The 9,159-nt window shown below is 49.0% G+C and overlaps 1 long non-coding RNA gene across 1 annotated transcript; it reads right to left on the bottom strand.

Moving 5' to 3' along the window:
• Positions 1–1,976: 1,976 nt before the first annotated feature.
• Positions 1,977–4,759, bottom strand: LOC149753122 (uncharacterized). The gene is made up of 3 exons (XR_016395889.1): positions 4,481–4,759; positions 3,816–4,069; positions 1,977–2,996 (listed from the first exon to the last, which is right to left on the bottom strand). It is a non-coding gene; the product is annotated as an uncharacterized LOC149753122 (long non-coding RNA).
• Between the last annotated feature and the right edge of the window lie 4,400 nt (positions 4,760–9,159).

Below are 9,159 nucleotides of genomic sequence, written 5' to 3'. Positions count from 1 at the left end.
CTCCCCGGCCATCTCCCGAGTAACGAGCACCTCGCCGGCGCCTCCACGACCACCTCGAGGTAGCTCCCCCCCCCCCCCCTCCCCAAATCGTTCGGCACTGGATCGCCGAACAAAAGGCTTCTGTTCGGCTGAACAGTGCCGAACAGAAGCCTTCTGTTCGGCAACCCTCAACCGAACAGAAGCCTTCTGTTCGGCTGCACAGTGCCGAACAGAAGGCTTCTATCCGGCACTGTGCAACCGAACAGAAGGGTTCTGTCCGGCTCTGTGCAGCCGAACAGAAGCCTTCTGTTCGGCACTGTGCAGCCGAACAGAAGGCTTCTGGTGCCAAATCGCGTGCCGTGCTGAATTTTGTGCCGAACAGATCCTCTGATTCATTAATTCTTGGTGATAAATTATTTTATATGTAGGGCTATGCTACAACCGAATCGTATACTTTTATTGAGTTATGTCTTGAGTTTACGAGTCGTATACTTTTGAATTATCATTTATGTATGCAATTGAAGTAACATTGAATTATTTATCACAAAACCCAATCATGTAGATTCCAAGAAGTAACTTGTTTCTTTTTTGGCTTGTTTTATCATTTATCATTTATGTATGCAATTGAATTATTTTCTTTGATATAGCCTAACATTGAATTTCTATATTTTCAGACATGGATCCCGGTCCCGCCAGAGTTAGACCTACGGCGTCAGCTAGGAGACGTCGTGCTAGGATTGCTTCTCCCGAGCCTGCTCATATGCCATCGCCCTCTCCTGAGTCAGAGCATGATGATATGCCTGCTAGGGGCGAAGACGATGAGTCCGTTGGACCATGTCCAGGAGGTCCAGAGGATGAGTCCGTCCTGATCAGTTTCAGGACGCATATAGCAGCTTCCATCTGGAGGCAACAGGTATTGTTTATTTGTTATAGCATTATATTTTGTTTATTGATGTTTTATAAAGTAGTAGTAATTATACATTTATATTACAGGAACGGGCTCCACTAAAGTGCATGAACCATACTGCCAAGGTTGGTGAATGGAAGTGGTGGTCTTCAAACCAACCAAATACCAGGTTCAAAGCACTATTGAGGCAGTCGGGCCTCATAGAGTTAGTACAGTGCTCTTATCGATTCATCGATAAGATTCTGATTTCGGGCTTCGTAGAGAGATGGCAGCCCGAGACGAACACCTTCCATATACCATTTGGCGAGATCACTATCACGTTGGATGATGTATCCGCCATTTTAGGGATTCCTGTCGCAGGTGCCTCAGTAGCAGTTTCTCCTGAGAGGATGAGTGATCGGGATGCTGAGGAGCTACTTGTGGAGTTGTTGGGGGTGTCAGCTGGAGACGCGCGTCAGGAGGTACTGTCATCGCGCGGTCAGTCTGTGAGGATGGAGTGGCTGAGGACTCAGTTTCACTCTGTATCTGATAGAGACAGCCAGCAGAGGATAGAGTGTGCAGCACGAGCCTATTTGTTATTTTTGTTAGGCTGCACACTCTTTGCTGATAAGAGTGGGACCAGGGTGCCTATAGCGTATCTGTGTTTACTGCGGGATCTGGATAGGGTGAGCACATATGCCTGGGGTACAGCTGCCTTAGCATATTTGTATCGGCAGTTGGGGATTGCGTCGAGGTCATCAGTGAGACAGATCAGTGGTTATATGACGCTTCTGCAGGCATGGATTTATGAGCATTTTCCAGCACTCAGTCCTCACCCGTCGCTTGAGTATACTGATGCCAGTCCCCGCGTGCACCGCTGGATGCCCGGTACTCCATCCCGTACCACGATGGACCATTTAGTGGTTCTACGTGAGTCATTGGACCTTTTGAGCATCAATGAGGTACGTATCATATTACCATTTGCTTGTGTTTGTCAGTACTTTTAATATGCGATATAGTATAAAACTGAAATGGACCTTTTGTTTTGCAGGTTATTTGGGATCCCCATCATCGGCTTCGGGGAGATCGCCCATATGTTGATATCGCATTGATATCGTAGAACCCTATCATCCAGAAAGGGTTCTTAGACAGTTTGGTCGTATTCAGACCATCCCTCGAGCGCCACTAGCCCCTACGCGAGCCAACAGAGGTTCCACAGCAGGCTCGTACCGGATACATTACTCCTATATGGATCAGCTTTGGGAGCGGTGGGAGGACCACGTGCTGAGCCAGGCGAGCAGGAGCCACCCAGTTATCCGGCCATCAGACAGCGTACCGGGATACATGGAGTGGTATCTCCGTATCACGCACGTTGCAGTTCAGCCTCCTCATCTGCGCTCGAGTACTCATTCTGGAGCTAGGGGAGGTCATGATGATGCTGACATGCACCGGCGGCGTATTGCAGATGCACTCGGTATCAGTACCGACATTGTACGGATGGGTCCCTCAGAGGCTACGTCACTAGGTGCCGGGCACCTATTTCATGCTATTTGTCAGATACATCCGTTACTTCTGGGTGATGAGCCTGGCCCGAGTACAGCACCCTCTCATTCGGATCCAGCACCCTCTCATTCGGACGTACAGCAGTACACGCGTCGACGACGGCGTCATAGGGATTGATGATGGAGCCTTTATTTTGATTATGTAGCTTTGACTTTTTTTTTTATGTAATTTGAAACTGTTGATATTAATGAAAAATATATATTTTTGGTACATTTACGTGTAATCTTTGTAAAGCCTGGCCCGTTCTATTTTACACAAATATAACAGTGCACATAACAATCAATCTAACAATGCGAAGACAGATATTTTTTGATTTATATTGATGATGGAGTTTCACAGTACATGACTCTAAGAGCCCAAAAAAATTTACAACTTTCAAAAATTGTACATATATAAACAATCAATCTAACTCTACTGTCTCGCTAATTATAACATTAAGTGAGATGCTCTCTTTGAACTGTTGAATCCGGGCTTCATATGAATTTTCCCATCCGGTAGCACAAGGAAGATGATATTTTCGCCAGTTGGTCGCTACTGGCGGAACGGGATGTCCCGGCAACAAGAACACCTTCAAAATTAGAAATAAGAAAATATTAATAGCTACAAAATTATAAATAAGCAAAATTAAATATTCGCAAGTGTTGTGAACGTAGTACCTCAACAAAATGATTTCCATTTACGAATCCGATAGCGATATCTTTGCGGGATAGAAGAGGTACTGGCACAGAACGGAGAGGTAGGAAGGTCAGAAATTGTTGCAATGAGAGATGGTATAGGACAACATTATAGCAGGATGCTATAAGATGACCCATGTCCGGCATAGTCATCCATCTGTCATATGGTGGACAATCATCATAATAGGATAATGCATGAGTGATCTCAGCAATCGTCCCTTCCACACCATATAATGTGCGATAGTGGTCCGAATGACATTGCAACTCTTGCAATAAATCCTTACTAACACGCACCCAGTCATCTTCTCCAAATCCCAGTAAGTCAGCTATTGCCCTAAATCCGCAATTTCCATCAGCTTTTACATCCTTGATAGTCGTAACATTGAGGGCATCTCTTTCCTTCAATGTGGATAATATGTCCTTTGGACGAACCAAACTCTTTGACATATCCACTAACAATTCCGTCTCCTACTCAGATAATCTCCCTGCATATGAGTGCCCCTCCAGATTCTCTGCAGCGGGATGATTGTGCACTCCACATACGACCAGTAATATCCAATCATCCGCAGTATCCAATTTCTTTCCTCTTAATGCAAAAGGGCATCCACACTTCTTTGTCCCACAGGCAGTCTTTATTCGCTTTTCTTTTTTGGTTCGGTACGTCCCACCCCTCTCACAACCTAACGTAATTCTGGGTTTCTTAGAAATGGTACCTGCATCGGATGATTTGATTACAACAACAAAACCATTTCGCCTCCCAGCTTTACGACACCAATTACACAAGTCCTCTCTACTCTTGAAGATCTATACATTAAACAATTTATGTAAGTACACAGTTGTAAAAATAGCTCGCTAAACTAATACAAAATTGCACAATACATTATAATACCTCGTAAGTTGTAAATTCGCTTGTGTAATCCAGTACAAATTCTGATCCAATTATACTCGATTCGGTTGTAGCATAGCCCTACATATAAAATAATTTATCACCAAGAATTAATGAATCAGAGGATCTGTTCGGCACAAAATTCAGCACGGCACGCGATTTGGCACCAGAAGCCTTCTGTTCGGCTGCACAGTGCCGAACAGAAGGCTTCTGTTCGGCTGCACAGAGCCGGACAGAACCCTTCTGTTCGGCTGCACAGTGCCGGACAGAAGCCTTCTGTTCGGCACTGTGCAGCCGAACAGAAGGCTTCTGTTCGGTTGAGGGTTGCCGAACAGAAGGCTTCTGTTCGGCACTGTTCAGCCGAACAAAAGCCTTTTGTCCTTCTGTTCGGCACTGTTCAGCCGAACAAAAGCCTTTTGTTCGGCGATCCAGTGCCGAACGGAGCACGAACCGTGAAAAAAAAAAAATTTCGAAACAAGGTGGAACACGTACCTTTGCGGCCGATTCTTCGTCCCAAATCACTAGTTGCTTGTCCATGCTTCGAATGGGGCTTAAATCTCCTTCAAAGATCGCCTAAACGATGTAAATGGATCGAGGGGTTTAAGGGGGGTTTGAGGGGTGTTTTTTTTTTTTCTTTTCAAAACGAAACGGAGGAGGAGGAAGGGGGGGTGTACTGAGAAAATTTCAAGGGCAATATGGTAATTACACTAAAGGTTAGTTTGGGTATTTTATTTTTGGTTTTTGGGGGGTGTCCTTAGCAATAGGGGGGGTGTATATAGAACCACCCTAAGGAAATTAGGGAATCAGAGGCCAATGTTCGAGTCCGACTCGAATGAACGTAAAGCCTAGGATTCTGGCCCCGACGCAGAGCTGAACCAAACCAAGATATAATCATTAATTTTCTTCTTCTTTTTTTTTAATTTTGTTGAGCCAGAAATCTCAGGTAAACCAAGGGAGACACCTCAAATGGTTGTTTGGAGCTCCATCGAGGTTTGAGGAAGATGTAGTGGAGAAGCCCAGAAGTGATGATCAAAGCGGTCGACGATACGCTTAGTCATCCAATTTTTTTTTTTTTTTTTTGCTTAAAACGGGTGCTTCAGACAATGCGTGTCCGAATACACCCAAGAACATCAAAATACAAAATCTCACGTAGTGCCGAAGGCAACTCCCGCTCACCTGCCCACAGGACGTATCCCGAATGGTGTGCTGCATATGCAGCAACCCAGTCAGCCGCCCCGTTGGCCTCCCTGAATACATGCTTGGCCTCAAGGGCCACACCATCCCTCACCATCATCCTAATATCCCGGATCAAAGGATGGACAGTGCTCTCCCGCCGAATCCACCCTATGACAGTGGATGAGTCGCCCTCTAAGATGATCGAGCTAGCCCGCAGTACCCGCCGCGCATGGCAAAGGCCGGTCCAGGCAGCTCGCAGCTCCGCCTCTGGCACTGATATGTCGAATAGCCGGCAGCCGCCCGCTGCCACTACCCTGGAATGATGGTCCCGTATGACGAAGCCGGCACCACCTCGCGTGCCACTGTCTAGTACTGAACCATCAAAATTGACCTTGAGGAAACTCGGGGGTGGGGGCTCCCAGGTGAAGAACACCGTCCGAAGAGCTGCCTGAGCAGAGAAAGAGCCCCAGGTGTCCCGAGCTATCAAGGTCGTATCTGAAGGACTAGTAGGTCTGGACTCCATCGCCAATACTCGAGCAGACTCCGCAACGAACCTCGGCGACATCCTACGCTCGGCAAAGGTACGAGCGTTCCTCGCCAACCAGATCTGGTGGGCGGTGCAAATCGCTCGGATAGCCTCCTGACATGTCTGGGGACTAACCAGCCACTGACGTATCATCTGTAGGAACAGTCCCCTCTCCCGCCAAACCTCCTCTGGGATACCCGTCCACTGCCATGTCAGCCTCGCCCAAAAACATCCAAATAGTACATGGTCAACTGACTCATCCGCACCACAGGCCCCACACTCCGCACGGATCCCCAAACCACGTCGGCTCAGCACAGCTCTCGTCGGAAGGCGGTCCCACATCACCTTCCATAGAAAAAGTGCTGCTCTCGGATGGAGCCTGGACCTCCAAATCCAGGCGCCGTCCCATCCACTCTCATGCTCACGCTGAATCACCCGGGCCAGATCACCCAGCCTCACACTGGCCCTGCATGTAGTGCTCCAAACCCTGACATCTGGGCCCTCGCATCCTGGTACTGGAAGAGAAAGGATCCTCTCGGCTAGATGTGCCCCGAACAACTGGTGGAGTCTGTCCGCGTCCCACTCCGCCCTCCCTGGTGCTAAGAGGTCGCACACCCGGAGCCCCGCTGCTGCCTCGAAATCCACCATCGTCGGCCAATATCTCAAGGGGATGGAATCGACCCACGGATCATCAGTCACCGCAATGGTCCGGCCATCACCCATCAGCCACTTGGTATGAGCTAACACGGTCGGCAGGTACCTCGCAATCTCTCGCCACATGAAAGAGATGCGACGACCGCGCCGTGCCACCTCAGGGCTCCCACGGCCATATCTAGCTGCCATCACCCGACTCCAAAGTCCCTGTGGCTCCAGCAAAAAACGAGCTGCATGCCGTGCAATGAGTGTGTCACGCCGCTCCAGAAGGGACTGAACTCCCAGACCACCCTCACTGGTGGGCCGGCAGACCCGCTCCCAGGCCACCAGATGTACCCCACGACCCCCACCATGGGACCCCCAGAGGAAGCTCCGGAGAAGACGATCAATCTTCGACAGAGTCGTCTTAGGGACCACAGTGTTGGCCATGAGATATACCGGCATGGACCCAAGCACCGATCTAACAAGTGTCAGCCTCCCCATCATGGATAGAGATGATGCCCTCCATCCCTCCAGCCTACTCTCGACCCGCTGCACCAATCCGGAACACTCCGCCACTCGTAGCCGCCGGCCTGTGATGGGAACTCCCAGGTAAACCAGAGTCCCCTCCTGCTCGGGCATCTGCAATATACTCCTGATCTCCTGTCTGACTCTGCTCTCTGTGCTAGGACTGAACTGGATGGCTGACTTCGTGAAGTTTATTCTCTGTCCGGATGCCGCACAGTAATCTGCCAACACTCTGCGAAGTACACGTGCCTCAGAAACCCGCGCCCTGGACAAGAGAAGACAATCGTCAGCAAAAAGTAGGTGAGAGACAGGTCCCGCCCCCGGTGCTGGAACATAGGACTCCAGCTCCCGGCTCGCACACGCCCTCTGGAGGGCACGGGACAATATATCGGAACAGATGATAAATAAGTAAGGGGATAAGGGACATCCCTGCCTCAGCCCCATAGTAGACTCAAAAAACACCGAAGGTGTGCCATTGACCAAGATAGAGAACTTTGGCCCCTGGACACACCCTAAGACCCATCCAATCCATCGTCGGTGGAAGCCATAAGCCTCCAGTACCCTCCGGAGAAAGCTCCATCTGATCCTGTCATAAGCCCGCTCCATGTCCAGCTTGACTGCCATCAAGCTGCCCCGTTTCGATGCTCGCTGGAGATCCCACACCATCTCCTGAGCCAGCATAACATTGTGGGAAATGTTCCTTCCCGCAATGAATGCTCCCTGCTCTTGGCTGATAATGCCCGGCAGTAGGGGCTTTATCCTTCCCACCATAATCCTTGACACAATCTTGTGCAAGGTTGTGCACAAACTGATGGGCCTGAAGTGACCCGGCTCTACCGCCTCTTGGCGCTTCGGAATGAGCGTTATGAAGGTGGCCTTCCAATCCTCTGGCATGGCTGCCTGAGTGAAGTAACACTGAACGGCCTCAGTCACAGCTCCCCGAATGATGCCCCAATATCTACGAAAGAAGAAAGGGGGAAACCCATCTGGTCCTGGAGCTTTGTCCGCCGCCAGAGCCCAGACTGCCTCCTGCACCTCCTCCGCCGACACCGGCCGAACCAGGGTCGAATTTTCGTCATCTGCAATACCTACATCAACTCTCAGAAGGTGGTCATCAGCACCAGGGCCTCCATCCTCAGTCCATCTGGCGCGGAAAAAGTCAAGTAGAACCTGTCCAACGGCAGGCTCGCCCTCCACTCGGCGACCAGACCCATCACGCAGTGAGTGGATCATACTCCGCTGACGCCTAATAACAGTCGTCCGATGAAAAAACCTAGTGTTGCGATCACCCTCGTTCACCCATTGGACCCGAGATTTCTGACGCCAGAAGATCTCATGCTGCCGTAGCAGTGAGTGGTGCGTCGCAAGAAGCCCCCGAAGATGGGCCATGTCATTCTCCGGGAGTGCACCCCGTAGATCTTCTCTCCTCTGTAGTACCGTAATCTCCTCCTCCACCCCCTCCAATCTCCGGAAGATATCGCCCACTACCTCGCGATTCCAACGGCGAAGCCGCCGTTTGGTCAACTCGAGTTTGCGTGAGACTCGCTGCATCGCATCCCCCCGCACCGGAACACGCCACGCATCGCGAACGATGTCCCAAGACTGAGGGTACGAAAGCCAAATCTTCTCGAAGCGAAAAGGGCAGTGGTGACCCGATACCGATGAGGTCGAAATCAACAAGGGGCAATAATCTGATGCAATCCGGGGTAAATGGCTTACTCGGCAGGTAGGGAAGCGAAGGATCCAGTCTGGGGAAGCAAAAGCCCTATCTAGTCATCCAATTTTTGTTGGTTAAAAATATAATTTATTTGTGTTGTTGATTATAATTTACATATTGTCGTCGTTTCTATTGTGTGGGTAGTTTGTAATAAACTTTTATATCGGTTGGTTATTCTTTTTGTAAGATATGTTTATAATATAATTAGATAATGTATTTATGTCTTTTTTTTGTTGGATTATTCTTAGCTCAATTTAATCTAAAGATGTGATGGATTGATGAAAGTAATTTTAAGCCCTCTTTAATTCAATTGGAATAGGGATGGATTAAGTTTTAGTCCAATTTTTTTACTTGACTCAAAGATGGACTAGATTTAGGGTGCATCGATCTCTACTCAAATCTGACCGAGCTCCCAAAAATCAATGATGAACAAGCCATGTTTGGCAGGTCAGTCACCAAATACGTAGGCCTCAGTTAGATGGAGCATTCATGGGGCTAGCTAAAGATCCAGCATCGAGTTGGGCTGCAAATGGGTTCTTGACTTGATCCGCTCTTGACCCAATTAGACCCAATCCGACCTATGGGTATTGG

Source organism: Phoenix dactylifera, chromosome 7, assembly GCF_051530095.1.
Source record: "Phoenix dactylifera cultivar Ajwa chromosome 7, Ajwa_hap1_PhDact_Kaust_v1.1, whole genome shotgun sequence".
Taxonomy (NCBI): domain Eukaryota; kingdom Viridiplantae; phylum Streptophyta; class Magnoliopsida; order Arecales; family Arecaceae; genus Phoenix; species Phoenix dactylifera.
This window is presented reverse-complemented; position numbering and strand designations above follow the sequence as displayed.